The sequence below is a fragment of the Podarcis gaigeae genome, assembly GCF_964106915.1.
Source record: "Podarcis gaigeae genome assembly, chromosome: 14".
Taxonomy (NCBI): Eukaryota; Metazoa; Chordata; class Lepidosauria; order Squamata; family Lacertidae; genus Podarcis; species Podarcis gaigeae.
In genome coordinates this window covers 7,815,592-7,836,116 of record NC_139690.1, presented here as the reverse complement: position 1 = coordinate 7,836,116, position 20,525 = coordinate 7,815,592, and the positions used below count along the sequence as shown (strand labels likewise).

The following is a 20,525-nucleotide window of genomic DNA, read 5'->3' as shown; positions in this document are numbered from 1 at the left end:
CTCCCGCTCCCTTCCCCGCCCCGCTCAATATGGCACCACTTCCTGTTTTTACGAAAACAAGTTCCAGATCACTTGGATGCCCCGCAGCATGTTTTTCGCTGTTTCCATGCTCCTCAGTTGGTCTCCCATAAAGAAAGTGGTGGGTGGGAGAGCAAGGGGAATAGGGCCCGTCTCCGAGACAGCTGCCATGGCTGTGAGGGGTGCTGAGGGGTTGTGGGCTCAGAAGAGCGGCCATTATGGTCACTTGGCTCCATCTTGCTTCGTTCAGTTGCTGTGTCTTCTTCCCTCCCCACCCTCAGAGGAGGAGGTGTGGAGAGAGGGAGCATTGATGTAGAACACGCATCCCCAACCTCAGCCCTCTAGATGTTTTGGGACTACAACTCCCATCATCCCTAGCTAACAGGACCAGTGGGCAGGGATGATGGGAGTTGTAGACCCAAAACATCTGCAGGGCTGAGGTTGGGAATGCCTGATGTAGAATATGTCCTTATTTTCATCTGAGGAAGGTTGGAGGGTGTGAGAAGCTTGAAGGAGTTCTACGAGAGAAGCAGAAACACAGAGCTGGGGAAGCCTTTCGGGCCTGCATTCCTTCCTGAGCCATCTTCCAGCGGTCATATGCCAGTGGTGGGTGGGGCCAGATGCAAAAGTGGGTGGAGCAATGAATGCAGTGTTTCGTTTTCGTTTTTACCTTTGTACACGGTTTCTACACGGTGTTAGAAATTAGCCAGGAGTGCATTGCTCTTGGTTTGGGTCCAATTGCAACTATGTGGAGATTTCTGGGCACCGGGTTGGTGACCACAGTTTAAAAACCTCTGCCTTAGTCCACAGTTAATGCCATTTCCATTTCCACTGCGTGTGTTTCTCCTTCTTGCATACTGGGACAAGTGAATTGTTGTAAGAGGCAAGTTACAGTCAAGCAATGTAGTTGAGATCACAGAATCACAGAATCGTAGCATTGGAAGAGACCCTGAGGGTTTTCTAGTCCAACCCCCTGGCAAATAGACATTCTGCTGTGGTGGCCGTAACCTAGATTTAGCACCTAGCTTATATATCTGAGTTTCTAACATACCTCTCTGTCCTTTGTCTGGGCAAGAGGCATTTCTGAGTTCTAGGATATATTCTAGGACATATTCCAGCTCAGCAGAAATACTCCAGCAGGGTGCAAAGCAGGGCTGGTGAAAATTCTAAGCTTAAGAAAGTCTTTTCTGGCCACCACAGTATCAGCACAGGCATTCTCCTGGCCTCTTCATCCCGAAGGACCCCTCTTCTGTTCTTTCTTAGAGCCCAGAGGTGGCAAAGAAACGTGCCAGGGCTGCCACAATTGTGGTGCAAAGCAAGAGGATAGCACGGCTACTGCAAGGGGGACCACGTCCTGGGGTGGTGGGGAGTCCAAACGCTGGTGAGCGTGGCAGCTGGGGATGGTGGCGCTGGCAGCAGAGACATTGGCAAGGGGTGCCCATTGGCTAGACTATGCCAAGGGCACGGTACTGTGGAGTCAGGGACTGCAGAATGAAGACGCCAGATCAATAAGCAAACCAACTATTGTGAGCCTTTCCATTAAGCTACACCCAGGGAGTAAAAGAGGCTTGAGTTAGCAGAAATAGTAACATGCCCAGATTGATTGAAGAAGCTTGGGCCATGGATGCCCTGCATTTTTATGCCAGTTTAACTGTTAATGCTATCCTCCAAGTAACACTTGGGAAATGTCGCTGCATTAAGGGGTAAGGATCATTAACATATACCATTTTCTGCACTTTTGCAGAACTATGATTCCCAAGGTTGCTAAGGAAAATCCATGCAATTAAATCAATTTAGAACTAATTTGTGCTTGTAGCGTAGCTCGGATCTGATGTGGTTTCCTTCTCTCCCAGCTTTCTCATTGGACGCGTAGTACATTATTATTAGTTGTATTTCTAGTCTCATAATTATCATTATTAATGTACGTGCTTAAAGCCTTAAATGTCCCCAAATACCTAAAGGACTGCCTCCTTCCCAAGAGACTCTCCTGGGTGTCCATCTTGGTTGTTCCAGCACCCTCAGACGCTCAAGGCGTGGAGGCCCAGGGGAGGGCATTCTCTGTGACAGTCCCTAAGTCCCGGGGCTCCTTCCCCACAGAGGTACATCTGGCATTTTCACAATACAGCTTTCTGCAAATACTCTTTACCTTGGCTTTTGACTCTTGAGAGAGATATTTTTAGCACCCACTTTATTTCTGTGGTGCTTAAGTACTTTAAAACTGTTTTTAATATTATGTTTTAGTTGCTGTAATCTGCCCTGCAACCTTAGGGCAAAGGGCGTGTAATAAATCGCCACCACCATCATAGCAGCATTGGGTGCCTAGTTGCTGAACAGTGATAACAGATTTCTTCCAACCATTGCCTCTTAAGAGGACACCAGGCATAGGAAGCTGCCTTATAATGAGTCAGGCCATTGGTTTGCCTTAGTTCAGTATTGTTGAACTGACTGGCAGCAGCTGTCCTGGGTTTCAAAATCATTGAGTTGGAAGGGACCATGAAGGTCATCTAATCCAACCCGCTGCAATGTGGGAATCTTTTGCCTCATGTGGGGCTCAAACACATGACCCTCAGATTAACAGTGTTGGTGCTGACCTTTAAAGCCCTAAATGGCCTCAGTCCTGTATACCTGAAGGAGCGTCTCCACCCCCATCGTTCAGCCCAGACACTGAGATCCAGCGCCGAGGGCCTTCTGGCGGTTCCCTCATTGCGAGAAGTGAGGTTACAGGGAACAAGACAGAGGGCCTTCTCGGTAGTGGCGCCCACCCTGTGGAACACCCTCCCTTCAGATGTGAAAGAAATAAGCAGCTATCCTATCTTTAAAAGACATCTGAAGGCAGCCCTGTTTAGGGAAGTTTTTAATATTTAATGCTGTACTGTTTTTAACATTTGATTGGGAACCGCCCAGAGTGGCTGGGGAGACTCAGCCAGATGGGTGGGGTATAAATAATAATAATAATAATAATAATAATAATAATAATAATAATAATAATAATAATATAATATTATTATTATTATTATTATTATTATTATTATTATTATTATTATTATTACAGTCTCATGCTTTACCAACGGAGCTACCTTGGTTCCTAGTCCTTAGCCCTTTCTGGAGATGCTGGGGGTTATTATTATTTATTAAATGTTTATACTGCCCTTCATCTGAAGATCGTGAGGCAGTTTACAACATAAAAACAAAAAAATGCATAACATCACCATCAAGCAATACTCCCACCCCCAACAGCCCCAGGCTTGAACATGGGACCTTCTGCAGGCAAGGCAGATCCTCTGTGAGGGGGCACAAGTTCCCCACCCCTGCTTTACACTTAGAGCACCTCTCCGGGGTTTCAGAAACCTGTCTTTCGCAGTCTTACCAGGAGATGCCCAGGGATCAAGCCTTGGGGAGAGTCTTTATGTCAAAGCTGTGTTCTGTCATTAAGCTACTTCCCCTAAGCTATCTATGAATTGCTTTTCCTTTCACTTTCATCCCCACCCTTCCCCCGAAGAAGGGGTACACGCTCACCCCCTTCCCATTTGCCCTGCAGACCAACCTTGCAAGAGTAGGTTTATTTGTTTATCAAAGTATTTCTATACTGCCAAATGACAAAACCCATCAAGGCAGTTTACACCATTAAATCAAGTTAAGGTGAAAGGTGGTGATTTACAGGGATCACCCAGCAGGGATCTGGTCACATTGTACTCATGTACTCATGTTGGTGCTTTGTTGCCAGTCGCTTCCAGTACAGAATGGTAGTTGGGGAACTTGTAACACTGGTACAGATGCAAGATGTTAACTAGTTATCCATTGGTAAGATTGACCATTGCGTTAAGATCTCAGGAAGAAAGAGAACCTGCAGCAGGGCCCCCCAGCCCCTTCATTCAGCCTTCAAGGAAGTTCACGACTGCTGCTCGCCTACAAAAAATTATATTAGCCAACCCTTCCAGTTTTATTAGTCACATGTGCCACATAAAGGCAAGCGGTGTTAGGGAAGAATCAAACTTTGTTCTACTAATTCCATTGACTTTAGAATTCCAGTTCTAATTCTGCCTTGCTTCCCTGACATCACATAGCCAATGACAGCTAAAGGAACTCTGATGTGTCTACCTGCAAAGCTCCAGGGTAACATCAGAGGCCAGCTATTTCCAACCATATGGTCTGTAGGCCCTGGATGTACTACTGAAATATATCCCAAACAGAGACGGAGATGTGTATTTTATGGATTCAAAAAGCCTGTTTCTATTACTCATGTGATACAGTTACTTTTTTAATGGGTTTCATGCTGGCTTTATTGCATTTATTTTTGTAAGCGGCTCAGATCTCTGGCAGGTAGAATGAAGCAAAATTTCAGAATGCCATGCTAATAGTTCAGTCCTACAGCTATGAACTCAGAAGTAAGCACCACTGAACTGAATGGGACTCACTCCCATGCAGAGCTGGAAGGGCCTGTCCATTTTTGTTCTCTGTTTCTCTCGTTTTTCCATTCTTAAATTCAGTTTTTCACATTTCTGTATTAATTTGCAATCTTTGGGTTTTTGTTTTTTGTTTTTTTTTTTAAAAACCATCATAAAAATTAACCAGCATTAACCAGCATTTTTGTTTTTTATTTTTAGTAATATATTAATTGTTATACACAATTTCCCGTAATACAGTGGTGCCCCGCAAGACGAATGCCTCGCAAGACGAAAAACCCGCTAGACGAAAGGGTTTTCCGTTTTTCGATGCGCTTCACAAGACGAATTTCCCTATGGGCTTGCTTCGCAAGATGAAAACGTCTTGCGAGTCTTGCGATTTTTTTCGCTCCCCCCCTTTTTCTAAGCCGCTAAGCCGCTAATAGCCTTTTAGCCGCTAAGCCACTAAACTGCTAATAGCGCTAATCCGCTAATAGGGTTGCTTCACAAGATGAAAAAACCGCTAGACGAAGAGACTCGCGGAACGGATTATTTTCGTCTTGCGAGGCACCACTGTAGATGCGTTTCTGTAATTTTTTAGAAGCATTGATTGGAGAACTGCGCTGCAGAATTTGGATAAGTGTAACTTTCAAATTGTGGCTGGTTCTCATATTGGTTCAGATAGTGCAAATTTAATAGATGTGCCTTTAAGTGAGTTGAGCTCCCCCCCAACCCATCTCTACTCGCATGTAAGCATAGGATTGCACTGTGAGAGAATTTTTGACAGGTACGGGCACCTGGGCTACTGGCTATATGTGAAACTGGGGCTTCAGTGTGATTACCTGGCAATTATTCAGCTATTTACTAAATTCCTAACTTCCCAGGTGGCAAACAACAAAACCAGGCAAGTTTTAAGAAGCAGTGGAAAGGTTTTTAAACATCTGAAAGCATTTCTCAGACCCTCGCAGCTAATACGTTGCCAGTAACAGTATCTTTCAGCCATCAAACGCCTGGGTGAACAGGAATGTTTTGACATTCCTGCTGAATGTTAATCATGTGGGAGATGGATGCACCTCAACCGAGAGGGCCTTCCACAAACAGGGAACCACTACCGAGAAGTCCCGTCATGAGTCAGCACCCAGTGGCAGCATCATCGTAAAGACCAAGATGGTTATTCAAATCGAACCTCTTCTCCCTTTTACATAGCTCCTCAGTGTGGCCAAAAACCAAACAAACTAGAAATGACAGGCTCAAAAGTATAGAATTTTGGTCTGTATGACAGTTTTTGGAAGGTGAGTCCCCCGTGAAGGTGGAGTAAAGTCTCAAACTCCAGGAAAGGGCTGGCTTCTATTTGGAGCTAAACTCTCCTCAGGGTGCCTATCAGTAAGTTCCCTCCTGCCCCACCACACACAGTTTGACTGGATCTCAGAAGCCACCTGCCCTCTACAGTTCCCACAATGCCCGGGAGCAGCACTTTCTTTGGTGCCCCAAGGCATTCTGGGATATTGGCCAGCAGACTTCCAGCCCCAGCCCTACTGCTGCTTCGAATGGCAAGGGGAACAGGCAAGCGGGAGGGACAGGAACACAGTAAGCTCCTTTATACAGGGTCAGAATACTGGTCCTTCTAGCTCCCTATTGTCTACACCAGGCCTAGGCAAACTCTGCCCTCCAGATGTTTTGAGACTACAGTTCCCATCATCCCTAACCACTGGTCCTGTTAGCTAGGGATGATGGGAGTTGTAGTCCCAAAACAGCTGGAGGGCCGAGTTTGCCTATGCCTGGTCTACATTGACCAGCAGTAGCTCTCCAGGATTTCAGGCAGGAATCTCTTCCATCCCTTCCTGGATATGCCAGCGGGGATTGAATCTGGGACCGCCTGCTTGCAGGGCAGACATTGCTCAGTGGTAAAGCTATGGTCAAAGTGGGTGTCAAGGCCTGGGGCCCCAAAGGGGGCATCTGTACTGGTGGGTCAAGTTTGGGTCCCCAGGATAATATGGAAGGGCGAGGGAACCACTGTGGTGTGCAAATAATAGTACTCAGTGGGAATACATTTCACCCAAACTGGTAAATCATTCTGTGCCGCTCAAATGATGTCATCCATTTAGCTCGGTTTATTGTTCAGATATCCTTTTAATCTGGCTGTTTTATATGATGGTGCTTTGCCATCAAGGAGGTTTCCAGGCACACACGGATTCCCAGAAGATGTCCCACAATGCACCAGAGAGAAAAACCTGGCAGTGACTCCTATACATTTTTATGGGGGGCTGTCAACTTCTTTGTGATTAAGGATCTACTTATTTAACCACGGCAGTGGTTCTTGACACTGATAGGCCCATATTAACGCCTCAGACTGGTAGCAATTTCCTTCAAAATATCAGCCTGAGGTCATAGCCAGCTCTGGAACTTAACTACCGTAAGTGGGGATGTTGGAGTTTGAACCTGTGGTCATAAACCTCAGCATGCAGATATGATAACAAACTTGGCAATAAATAAAACAAGAAGAGATATATTTCATAGATCTTTATGGTGTTGGGGATAAAGGTAAAGGGACCCCTGATGTTTAAGTCCAGTCACGAACGACTCTGGGGTTGTGGTGCTCATCTTGCTTTACAGGCCAAGGGAGCTGGCGTTTGTCCGCTTCCGCAGACAGTTTTTTCTGGGTCATGTGGCCAGCATGACTAAGCCGCTTCTAGCAAAGCCAGAGCAGCGCACAGAAACGCCGTTTACCTTCCTGTCAGAACTGTACCTATTGATCTACTTGCACTGGCATGCTTTCAAACTGCTAGGTTGGCAGGAGCTGGGACCGAACAACGGGAGTTCACCCAGTCGTGGGGCCTCGAACCACTGACCTTTTGATCGGCAAGCCACCCGCATCACTATGGCGTTCGGGATGGAAGAGGTTAAATCAGGATGTCCTGTAGATCTCTTGGTACTTTGCAATAGGTCAGGAATGTTTTTTGTTGTTGTGCCCAGGGTGAAGAATGTCTTGCCCACACAACCCTCCATGCTAAGTTCTGCAGTGTTGCCAAGCTATGTGCCTTGTGCAAGATTGCAGCAGGCAGGGCTGGCATCAAGGACTGGAACACCTGGGCATCTGAAGAGAGCCTCATACGCCAGCATTGATCCAGTTCTGAATTTGACCTCTTGCCATGCACACCTTTTGGATCCTTTCCCTTAATTATTTATGGTGCTGATAGCATTTGCAGAATCTGTCGTGCTTATCGTGCTTGGTTAGGACAGCCTCTGAAGTGAAGCCGTCCTCTGCTGATTTTTATCTAGAAAAAATGGCATCAAATTGGAAACCGGGAAGAGAAACACAGCCTTAAAGCTAATGGATGGAAATTCATTTTGTAATGGGTACCCAAGCAACCTGCAGGACTTTGAAAAAAGTTCAAAGACACTGACTGCTGGGTTTGTTTCTTTTTTTGCTCTATCCCAGTGCAGCATAAACTCAACAGATACTGAGCTACTGAGCTCAGTTTTATGCCCCATTCAATTTCATGCCAACCAGTAGAGGCAGTTCCATTAGGGTAAATGGGACACTGGTCCACCAACCTTAACCTGCACTCAGCCAGTCCTCCCACCTGCTTGCTGTCTTACAATCAATCAGGGAGCAGCTCCACTTTCCATAGACTCTGGATCTGCCTGTCATTGCCTCTGGCTCCACCTACTGTTGGCCTCCCAATTTTCTGCCCTACCACAGCCAGTGGACACTCGCCACCACTGCTGCTGAGTGTGAGTGCCCACTTCAGCCCAGCCAATCTTCTAGGTGCTGGTAGTGGTAGTGCTGAGTCTGTGGCCCTCCCATTGTCTCTGACCATTGGTCATGCAGGCTGGGACTGATGGGAGTTGAAGGCCAGCGATCTTCTGGAGGGTCACATGTTCCCCACCCCTGCTAGATGACATTTCTTGCCCCAGCCCCATGTTAAAATTGGCTCTGAGCATTGGCAGTTTTTAGGTCACTTTATCTTTTGTATCGAGAATAATTACTGTGTCACTCATGACTGCAAACTCAAGGAGCCAATGCCATGTCTCAAATGCAAGCAGCAACTGGCTCAGCCTCAGAGGAGCTCAATAGCCCTTCTACTCCTCTCGGTTCATTGCTCCCACCAGGCACCTTAGGGTGCCCCTGCCCCTGGTTGGAGCTTGCTGGAGGAAGCTTACACCCTGCCTTAAAAGAGGTTACATGGAAAGCGATTGACCTGCTGTTCTAATTGCCTGACTTTCTGTTTAGTAAACCCTAATTACTGGAGCGAGGAGTTAAATGGGAGGCTGTTAAACGAGGATTGACAGCTGTGGCCGTGGATCTAATTACAGGCATTCCTGATGCAGGGAGTGAGCCTGTGCTGCTTCTGTTGCCGTGGAAACACACAGGCTGAGCGAAGGAAACCATCAGCACCAGGCAGCCAGGCATGCGCCATGCCACACAGACTCATGTGACTCTCTGGTTTCTTGCTAATGCAAGCCTAAGGCCCAGAGTATGATGTCCAGTGAGTTACACAAACCCCGAGTAAGGGTGAATAAAATGCTACCATGGTGTAGGATGACTCAGAAGGCATTGTTTGCCCATGTCCACGCATTGCACTCAGCACACTGGATGTGCATTAATGCACAATGCTATGATGTTTTGGCCTCCTCGCGAGGAGCTGAGACAGGTTGCTGGAGCCTTGGATTGCCACCCACTGCTGGACATTCCTCTTATAACACTTGTGTGGACAGACGAGATAATTGTTTTTTTCCTTCATCTTCAATAACATCTCAGATGACCTTTGCAGCTTGGGGCAAGCCATACATTTAAAGCACATTTAAAACACACACCACCCCTTGAGAATCCTGGAAACTGTAGATTACCCATCACAGAGATACAATTCCCAGCACCCCTAAACTACAGTTCCAAGGATTATTTGGGGGGAGTCATAGAATCATAGAAATGTGGAGTTGGAAGAGAGCCCAGGGTCATCTTGTTGAGCCCCCTGCAACGCAGGAATCTCAACATGCGCCTGTGTGCTTTAAATGTATGGTGTGCTTGCAGTCTTACATCTCTTGGGTCATGGCTGAGATGCCTGCAACCTCTCTTGTGTAAGGTAAGTCCACAGGAGGCAAGGCAAAGGGAAGTCCAACAAGCTCTGATGTTCCACCTAGATATTCTTCAACTGAAGGACTTGCTGGTACCTCCCTGCATCGCAGCTCCAAGGGCAGGGCAGGAAAAGGTCTCCTCAAGAGCAAGGAGGGCTGGCTGGAAAGAAAGTCTTCTCCTCTCTCCAGTTCTTAACCTGACCTTTGCATTTGTCCTGTCATGCTCCCTATTCGTCTGAGAACCTAGATATTCAAACTGTAAATCGTTGTTGGCAGAACTAAATAAGAGAGTTAGGGGCTATTTGGGGATGGAGGGGGCATTTACTCAGCAACACAAAGGGAAGATGCAGACAGAGGGAACAGCAACCAGGAAGTGATTCAGCACAATAGGAGAGCAAAGGAGCAGGAATGAGAGACTCAAGCATGTTCAGCAGGCTTGAATATTATAATAATAATATAATCAGCAGCCTGCTGAACTACCATCACCAAAGCTGATGTTATTCCCAGTGGACACTTATTGAATGAGTGTATTACAGAGGGTGAAAGCTATGCAAATATAGGAAAACAGAACCATACAATTGTAGGGAGCCCAAGGGTCATCTAGTCCAACCCCCTATATATCCCTAAATATCTCCTTAAAGGAGGGTGCAAAAAAAAGTTAGCATCTAAAATCCGTAAGTACCACACAACCCTGTGTATATTGATCAACACATTTCTCTCTCTCGCCTTCTCCAGATTTTTCCACAGAGCCCTCCTTTAAAAAGGTTAATGGCAGCTTCTGCCATTTGTTCTTTAGGCAGGACTTAAAATTCTCAAAGCGCTTAATGCACGGGGTTTGTTAATCTTCACACCAGCCCTGTGTGGTGGACCACTCTTGTTCCCGTTTTACTGGTAAAAAACTGAGCCAGCGCCTTGCCCCAGGCCAGAGCCTGTGCCTGTGGCGGCAGCTAATTCTCTACCGCTGGACTGTGGAGAAATGTCCCCAAATTAATAATAAATTATAGAAGTGCAGCAGCCTGTTGCATCACCCCCACAGCTAAAAGAAGAGGGCAGGTGCATGCATTAAGAATCATCAGTTTGGAGAGACAGAGAGAGAGGGAGAGAGGTGAGTTACAGATAGGTAGCCGTGTTGGTCTGCCATAGTCAAAACAAAAAAATTCCTTCCAGTAACACCTTAAAGACCAACTAAGTTAGTTCTTGGTATGAGCTTTCGTGTGCATGCACACTTCTTCAGATACCATTTGAAGAAGTGTGCATGCACACTTATCTGAAGAAGTGTGCATGCACACGAAAGTTCATACCAAGAACTAACTTAGTTGGTCTTTAAGGTGCTACTGGAAGGATTTTTTTTGTTTTGGAGAGAGGTGAGTTTAGCAAAGGTACTTTGAGGTGCAGAGCCTCACCAGAAATCCAGTGTGGGGTAGCAGTTCTCCTATCTAGTAGGAGCACCTTCCGTTTGATTCCATATATGCTCTACTCGTATATTACAAATAAAGGGGAAACACCGTAACTCTGGAGGATGTGCTGTAGCTCAGTGACAGAACATCTGTTTTGCATGGAGAAGGGCTTGGGTTCAATCTCTTACATTCCCAGGCAGCCCAAGGATAGACCTCTGCTTGGAACCCCAAGAGAGCTGCTGCCAGAGGTGTACTGTCAGTTAAGTTTATTTGCTAAGAAGTGGTGGCCACACAAGTCAGTTGTGTCGCTTAGTATAAGGCAGCTTTCTATGTTCCTTTATTATTCCATCTTTTAAAGGAAAGTGAACTCGCAGAAGCAGTGCCTGTGGAACTTCTTCTCATTCCAGACCACATGCAGCACCAGTGTATGGTGGGGCTTTGCTTCCTTAGAGAGAAATAGTGAGCCTCTTCTGGACATCCTTGTTGTTGTGCCTTCATGATGACTTGTGTCCATGATGGTATTGGTGTGCTTGAATGCGATCCTGCTTTCATTGTGCCTGCAAAAGTTATAGAGCAGACATATGGCTTCATGCCCAACTGGGGCATGCTCCATAGCTTCCTACTGAAGTCCTGTAACTTCTATTTTTTTTTGGCCACAGATGTTCCAGTTTATTTTTTCTCCTGCTTTTCTTGCGCTATAGAGCAAGGGTGCCTCTCCAGATGGCAACAATGCAATAACATGGAGAAGCATCACAGAACAACTAATAAACCCACCACCAACGCAATATTGTTGCCTCTTGGAATTATGGAATTGTGGAGTAGGAATGACATGTCAATGGCATGTTGCAGAATACACTTTCAAAAAAGAGGCCTAGAGAGCTCATGTCATTGAGCCAAAATGGAACCAGTGATCAAACTCCAGAAATTACAATTTAGTATGAGAATTTAAGTATGAAATGACGAGTTAAGTATGGAAATGAGCATTCAGGCCTCAGCGACGCTTTGCAGTTGCACAAGGGGTCCAGGAGAAGGCATGTGACAATATTTTTGGAGTAGCTTCTTGGACTGGCTTTGTGGCTTTTTCTATTCATTTCTTCCTTATGGTTTACATTTTAGCTTCTGCAATTGATTTTGGGTGTTTGCTTCATCAACCAGACCTTTCTTTTTATGGGGTCGGGGTGGGATAGTGGTGGAGTAAATGGGAAGATTTCCAAAAATAAAACCAGCATAAACCAAGTGGAAAAGAAGAACGCTTTATATTTAAAAAAAGATATGTGCCTTCTGTGGTGTAAACATAAATGTTTTCCAAAATTATCTAATGATTTTTTTAAAAATGTGTTTTCAATAGAAGGGTAGGAATGCTTCACCCAAGTGCTAAGAATAGTATTCCCATTCCTTAATGAGAACTAGAAATAGTAAACAGCAGCAAGAGAATGTTATGGGTTGGAGAAGATCTGAAATTGTTGCACCACAAGTTATCTTCACAACAACCCTATGAGGTAGGTTAGGCTGAGAGAAAGAAACTGGGCCAAGAACTACATTCTGAGTGAGGATTTGAAACCAGGGCTTCTCCTTGGTTTGTGGCTGATGCTATGATCCTGTAATTGCCTCCCAAGCTCAGCTGGAAAAAGATGAATTCTGCCATGTTGGCATTCTGTTTCTCTGCTGGTGGGCGTGTTTTTCCCCAGGACCTGACAAACCCGACATGTTGGTGGTTCAGCTACATTGTTGCACATTCCCTTTAAGTGTGGGCGTGTGATGTGAGCATGTGCAAAGCCACGGTTTCGATGAGGATGGCAGAGCCGCTTGGCATCCAGGCTAAATGCTTGCCAGTCTGAGGCTGACAAAGATGCAGGAGCAAAGGTAGGGATGAGAGATGACTGACTGTATGTTTGAAACTTGGATATGTTTTGCCAAAGCTGAGGTGCAGTTCCAATAAGGAACTGTTCCAATAAGGTTTTCTGCCCTTGGCGGTTAAGGAGTGAAGTTTGTGCCTTAGAAATCTCTGGTCCTCTTCCTCCAGTGAGGCATTTTATTAACTCTCCTGATGTTTTGGTTACACTGAAACTGACTCTGGCAAAGAGAGGCAGATCTTTGATTAGCTATGGCATTTTCTCTTCATATGATCCCTTTCAGAAGGGCCCATTTCAGAAGACTTTAATGAGGTGGGGGAGGTGGCAGAAGAAAAAAGGGGGGCAGTTGCACTTGTGAGCGTGCTCTTCCTTGCGCACAGGACTGTAATTTGTGCTTTTGCTTCTTGGTTTTCCCTGCTGAGTCTCACAGGGAGCTGTTCTTCAGCACTCTTGCCTGATCCATTCACTCCCCACCAGCAGCTCCAAGAATTACAATCCGCTCAAGTGGTTGCAAGGTGGGGAGGGAAGCCTCCTGCTGGTTTCAGTAGAGATTTGGATGGGAGCCCAGTTCTGCGTGTGTGTGTGCATGCACACACGTGTGCGTGGGAGGGATTAGGCATAGCTGGGAAGGAGGTGGGGCGGGGGAAATAGCCAACCTCCCTCTGCCGAGGAACAGAGCTGCAGTTAGCTTGAAGAGCAGAGAGCTGAGCTGGAGGATGGGATGGTTTAAATGGAGCTCCCTGTAGGCAGACCCAAGTCTGCCTGGCTGTTTTCTGATGTGATTTGCCTGACAGTCCTCCACAAGGCCATTTGGCTGGGTGAAGAAGTAGCATATCTCTTGCTCTGAATGTCTCAGCCGACTGGACCTAAGCAATTTCTTGCCCTCTGATCTATGGCATGGGTGAGCCCAATGGCCACAGGTCAGTGGTGGGCGGGACCAGAGACCAAAATGGGCGGATCAACAAATGGAAATGTTAGTTTTCTACACCAGGCAGTTTCCATGGACACTCATGTCTGTCTGCCTAACCAGGCAAGCAAAAGGCATCATTGGAGTTAAGGACACATTCTAACCAGGCCAAAACACTCAAGGAGAGTCCAGACAGGGTTGATGAGGGGTATAGTCTGAGGAGAGTCCAGAGGGCCAGATAATGAAGCCTAGAGGGTTGCATATGGCCCCTGGTGTTGAGGCTCCCCACCATTGATCTACATAGTGTGTGGCGTGGCCTTTATTTTCTGGTGCCAGCTACATTTTTTAATGAGGAGGAAGTGACAGTGCAGCTACTTGTTTTGGTTGTACAACTGAGAAGGCCAGTCAGCTGCACACCAGCTTTTACAGCCATGGTTGGGACCCTGGGACCCTCCAGATGGCGTTGGACTACAAACACCCATCACCCTTGACCATTGGCCATGCTGGTTGGGGCTGATGGGAGTTGGAGGCCATCAACTCCTGGAGGGCCACAGGTTGCCATTCCTGCTCTACTGAAAGGCTGCTCTACCCTGGCAGTAGAAAGAAAAAGGAGGTTGCTTGCTTTCTCCAATATCTAATGTTTTGTAAGTTGTAGGCATCTTGAAATAAAGGTTGGGCATGAGGAAGGATGGGGCAAACTCCATTGGCTGTTTCATGCAATCTGTCTGTTTTTGAACCCCTTCTCTGATTCCCACCCTATTAGAATTCTCTGGGTTCACTAATGTTGGTCTTCCCAACTCAACTGCTGGGGTGAGCAGGTGTGTGTGTGTGTGTGTGTGTGTGTGTATGTAGGGGGTCTCTTTGCAAGAGGCTCATTGGCCTTGGAGGCAAAAAGCTGACGGCTTTTACACATACTAGATGCAGCGCACTGACAGATGGTAGTTTTATGGAATGAAAGAACTGTCCATAAATTACCAGCGAAACATCGCTCTGTTGTCCCCCCCCCCCCCAGGTTTAGGCTCCAAGCAGAGAGCATCTGCAGCTGTGCTTGATTCCATGCTGGGAATTGTTCCCCTTTGCTGCTTTCCAGATTCCTCTGGTGCAGGTACCCAAAGGATAATACACAACCACCTTGTGTGTGTGTGTTATAACTCAAGGGGAGAGTGCATGCCCTGCTTGCAGAAGGAAGTCCTGGCTTCAGTCTCCACCCAAAAATATTCCTGGGCAATGGAGATTCCTGGGCAATGACTGATTCCTAGGAAGTGCCACAGCTCAGTGGTAGAGCATTTGCTTTGAATGCAGAAGGTCCTGGGTTCAGTTCTTGGCATCTGCAGGTAGGACAGGTAATGTCTCCTTTCTGAAACCTTGGAGAGCCACTGCCATTGCAGACAATACTGAGCTTCTTATCTTCTGAGAGGAACTGCTGCCAGCCAAAACAGCCAGCATTTGGCCAGCTAAGCCAATGGTTTGATTCAACATGTTCTCTATCTTGCTCCAAAGGGCAGGGCTAGAACCAATGGGTAGAGAAATGGCAGGGAGGCAGGAACCAGGCTAAATAGTCTGAGAAACTTCCTAACTGTAAAAGTTACTCAATAATGGAGCAAAGTGCCTTGGATCTTTGCTGGAGATACTTAAATAGAATCTGGGCATCCATTTCTCATGGATGCTATATTTTCCCACTGGCTGTTTGAAAGGATCTGATGCATAGCCTCCTTCAACAGATCCCATTTTATATCACAGTTCATTGGTTTTGTATGCTGGGACCAGCCATATATCCAACACAAAGAAGGCTGCCCTGTAACCTGCTGTGGGATTTCACCAAGTGTAATGAAGCACAGTTCATTCAACTATGATCCAACTGGTGGTCCGTGGCCAGTTGCTTAAACCCACCCATGGAAAAACCAAACAGGAAGGTGATCCCAGCTGCTTTGCTCTGGGGAGGCTTGGCCAAGCCACCTGTGTGAGGTCTGGACGAGGTCAAATATTCCCCAAACCACAAGCCATTGATCTTGCCTTGCTTGTGCGCTGTTCTGCTTTATGTGGGCTTCGACCTCCTGAGCTTAACAAAGTGAAAATAAATATTTAATTATTCTCCTAAATAAAAATCAATAGAGCTGCTGGTTGGCTAAGTAAATCAGGGGGCCCATAAATTTTCCCCATGCGCTGCTTGGAGTTCTTCCATTAATGGCTGTTCTGCTGCACAGAAGCAATAATTAAAAGGTGGGAGGGAGAACTGGCAGGGGGCATACAAGGAAATGTGAGGCTGAACTGGAGATTCCTGCCCCTGCAGGATCAGGGTATCCTGGGACTGGATCCAAAAGGAATCTGCCGATGATGCTTGATCTGCTGCACCATCTGTTGAAATATGATGGAGTGAGCAAAGCGAAGAGTGAGCAGGGGAAAGTGTGACTCACACTAAGCAAAAACACCACTAAGCAAAGGTAGAAACACACCTAACTTGGTCCAACCTGGATAAGGTCCATTGCTTGGTGGCAGAGTGCATCCTTTGCATATAGGTGGACCATTCAAAAATGTTTAGGTAGAAGGTGATTGGAAAGGCTTAGATCTTGGAGAGCTACTGGCAACCAGAGGAGACATTACTAGGATAGGCAGCTAAGCACTTTGACTACTAAAGGAGCTAAAACGTTGGACACAGAAAGACAGCTTTCTATGTTCTTGTGCAAACTGGACATAGCAATGTCCAGTTCAGTTTATCCACTTAAAAACAACTATCTTCAAAAAAGAGTTAAATACATACAACTTTATGAATAACTTTTTGCATAGCCTTAAAAACCTTTCCATTGTACAAGGGTGCCCATTTGCACAGTGTTTGCAAAGCACCAACATGAGTAGCACCACACAGATGTAGTGTGGCATAATGGCTGGAGTGTTGACTAGGACCTGGGAGAGCAGGGTTCAAATCCCACACTGAGCCATGAAGCTCACTGGATAACTTTGGGCCAGTCACTGCCTCTCAGACTTAGCAACCGCCGAGGGTTGTTGTATGAATAAAATGGAGGGGGCGTGTATTCTGCCTTGAGCTTCATGGAAGAAAGGTGGGGTAGCAATGTAAAAATCATTCTATGGAAATTCTCCTAAGAGCCATCTTGGATTTAGTTTTCTAGTGTGAGGTACAAATTCACTCTTCCATCAGCAGACATTCCCTCTGCTTTGCATCCAAATCCATAATAAAGTACAAACTTTCCTTGGAGAAATGTTTGCATGCCTGGGTATGCGTTGTTTTTAAAGAAACCTGCTAAGAAAACCAAGTATTCTGGAAGTATTCTGAATCTGCTTGTATGCACATACTTTATCAGCCTTTTTGCTCTGTCGCAAGCCTAGCACGAAACCTCCAACATCTGGGCCCCACTTACTTTTCCATTGACTGCTTATCAGGCCTTTGTTGTAAACCAACCAAACCAGCCACTTTTCCAGTAGCCTGGCCTCCTGCATATATCTCATGCATCCACCGCAGTTGCAGCCAATGCATCTTTAATGCTTTGTGAATGTGGGCCGTAATTGAATGCAGAGACCTACTTCAGCTCTCAGCGTTTGAGCTGGAGTGCTGCAAGGTAAATAGAGTCATAATGAAACTCGTGACTCTAAACATGTAAAAATATAAATTTTACTGTTTGATATCCTTAATGTGATATAGGAAATGCAACTTTTGAAAACCACAGTGTTACAAGATCACAATGAGAGAGAAATGATCTGTTGTTTTTGTTGGGTTGTTTTTTTTAAATGACTCCTAACTTGCTTTCACAGTCTTTTTTGTAAAATCACCATCCTTTGTACACATAGTTTTTACAGAAAAATCCAATAATGTTGCTGCCAGCCCATTGCTCTCTGTATTGTCTTCCTCCTGTTGTTGTTTTTAGATTTGATTTGTGATGATTTCAATTTTTTTAAAAAACTTAAAATGCAATTTTTAAGTACCAATTGCCAGGTGTGAATTGACAAAGTGCTATTGAGACTCTTCAGAAATGCCGTTAGTTTATTTTAAAAAGGATTCTGCCTTGTAATTAATTGCTTCCTGTTCACTTGTGTGACCACAGCTTCCTTGTAAGTGTTCTGCTTCTGTCGCTCTGCAAAAAGAAAGTAGAACTTTAACTACAGGCTTCCATTATGCAGCAGATTTTGATGTTGTATGGCAGGGATTGGCAAACTCAGCCTTCCTGATGTTTTGAGACTACAATTCCCATCATCCCTGACCACTAGCCCTGTTAGCTAGGGATGATGGGAGTTGTAGTCCCAAAACATCTGGAGGGCCGAGTTTGCCTATGACGGTTGTATGGTCACATAAATCCATTATGTCCACACAGCTAAAAGCAGCTGACATTCAATTAATCAACAGAGGAATGTCACAGCTATGCAAACAACTGGGAAGCAACTAATTACAAGTGTACAAGGGGCTTTAAAATAAAAGGATAAGGAGGGACGTACTAATTAAAGGGACAGTGTCAAGGAGAAGCAGTAGCTTTCATGTAAAGGACCCGCTTACAACTAATTACAGGAACCTAATAATTAAAGGAGAGAAGCAAGGCTTTTCTTGGGAAGGGACTATCTTCTGAGAAAACCTACAGCAGGTTATTGCACATGGAGATGGGCACTGCTAGATTTTTATGGGGAATAGAACAGTACAGTAAGTGCCATGTTTTTACTTTGTCTTCCAGCTGAGTGCATTAAACCAATGCCTCAGCAGCACTAAAGGGCCCTCATGTGAAAGCAACCCAAATGTCAGCATCCAAAGAGTTAAGACAGATAACCTGAGAGTCTTCAGAATTCTCGTCAGAGAGATTTGGGACTTATTTCCATTAATATCTCAGAGGATTTGAAAGAGTCACCTATCTTGTCAGGTTTTTTTTTTAAAAAAAAACCTTTCTTCTGTTTTAGGTGTTTTTGTCCTGCAATATTGTATCCAGCGCTTGTTTTTGTTTTGTTTTTTGAAAAAAGGTGCTGGAAGTCACCATGAACTTGTTACATTAAGTGCTACACTTTAAACATTTTGGGGGGAAAGGTGCCGTACTGCATACCCCTGAGTACTTCCAGAAAAAAGCACTGATTGTATAACATATTATGTTATATCTTACATAAAAGGAATTACCGGTATGTATCTTCCATGACTACAGGTATGGGTGTATCTTTGCAGAGAGGGTGAGTTTGGGGAATTTAGATGCATTCCATGTGTTGGGTTGGGTTGCAAAGGGAATATACAAGGTGGAGGCTTAGTTAGGACTTAAATCCTGCTGAAACTGTGTAAGTTTCCGTTGCTGTTGCAACAGAGACTGACATGGACTAAAATCAGTACACAAATGCATGCAAACTAAAAAATACCACAAAAAACACAGACACAACATTTTCACCACAACATCCCATCAAATAAAATTCTAAAGACCAGTTTTGAACTTCAGGGCAAAAACTAGATTTTGAGTCTTGGAGGTTGAGAGCAGCTTCTTGAGTTTTGAACTACCACACACACAGATCCAGATTTATTTTTATTCATTTGCAAATGTCTGAATGGCTCTGCCAAGGGATATTTGAGGTTAGCTGCATCTGTGTGAACTTAGCTGTTTTGAATGCCTCAGATTTTGAAACTGTATGTAACCTTAACTTTTGGCCCAGTATTGATTATTAGAATTTAGAGTTTAGTTTTATGTGTCCCTTGCTTTTTAAAATTGTATGGCAACCTTCAGTGGGCGTGTTTGATCAGCTGGTGTGTGCATGCACCTGAGCAACAAATATTAAGTATGTGAATTCGAGGGGGGCAGACACAACAGGGAAAGAGAGAATAGAAGCTTCTGGGATGAAATATGTATAAATATGAATTTAGGAAATGAACTCTGAGTATAGTACAATTCCTGGCCCTTTATTCCTTAACCCAGGGGCGAGGTGCTTCCAGCACATCATTTTAATTAAGCCTCCCAGGCCTCCCTGTTTGGTCCATGATGCCATTTTGGCCAAGGTGTGCCCATCTACCCTACACCTCGCATCATATATGACACCAGGTGTAGGGCAGGTAAAGACAAAGGGAGCTTTGCTAAGTCCTGCCCAAAGCCCTGAGCACATTGTCACACAGCTGCATCTGTGTGAACTCAGTTGAACAGCAGGGCTTGCCCTGTGCTTTACTCTAGCAGAAGGTCCTGTCTTAGCTGGGTCATTTTCTCTCTTTTTTCTCCCTTCCCAGTTGGCATCATCAGACTTGGTAGGTAAGGCTAAAGGTAAAGGTAAAGGGACCCCTGACCATTAGGTCCAATCGTGGCCGACTCTGGGGCTGCAGCGCTCATCTCGCTTTATTGGCCGAGGGAGCCGGTGTACAGCTTCCAGGTCATGTGGCCAGCATGACTAAGCCACTTCTGGCGAACCAGAGCAGCGCACAGAAATGCCGTTTACCTTCCCACCGGAGTGGTACCTATTTATCTACTTGCACTTTGATGTGCTTTCGAACTGCTAGGTTGGAAGGAGCAGGGACAAAGCAATGGGAGCTCACCCTATCGCGGGGATTCAAGCCACCGACCTTCTGATCGGCAAGTCCTAGGCTCTGTGGTTTAATCCAGAGCGCCACTGCGTAGGTAAGGCTAGAAGTACCCAAATTTCCAGAGCTAGAGGGGGCTGGTTTGCAGAAGTGGAGATGCCATCCTCCAGGCTGTTGAAAAGGAATGCCCTTCCTCTTAAAAACTTAATGAGTGCCTGTTCTCTTGGTACTGATTCTCTGCCAGAGCTCCAGGAAGGAGAAATTGGGGGCTTTGCAGTGCAACTGGCCAGGCCTGGAGAGTAGGCTTTTAAGTTTTTGCTTTGAAAAGAATTGAATCTGCTTTCTCTCCCCATTGTTTTTCTTCTTCTTTCTCTTCTTGAAGTTTGTCCGTTTGCAACAAATGCATTTTACTGAGCCAAT

General features: G+C 45.5%; 1 protein-coding gene across 8 annotated transcripts in view; it reads left to right on the top strand.

The window, feature by feature from the left end:
• Positions 1-20,525, top strand: part of CELF6 (CUGBP Elav-like family member 6) — a 173,329-nt gene that overhangs the window by 17,307 nt on the left and 135,497 nt on the right. For 2 of the 8 annotated variants that reach the window (XM_083712736.1, XM_083712735.1), the window contains exon 1: positions 12,627-12,736. The exons of the other annotated variants lie outside the window; for them this stretch is intronic. The gene's annotated coding sequence lies outside the window, so the exon portion shown is untranslated. Of the gene's footprint in view, positions 1-12,626; positions 12,737-20,525 lie in introns of those variants that run through there. 8 annotated transcript variants of the gene reach the window in all.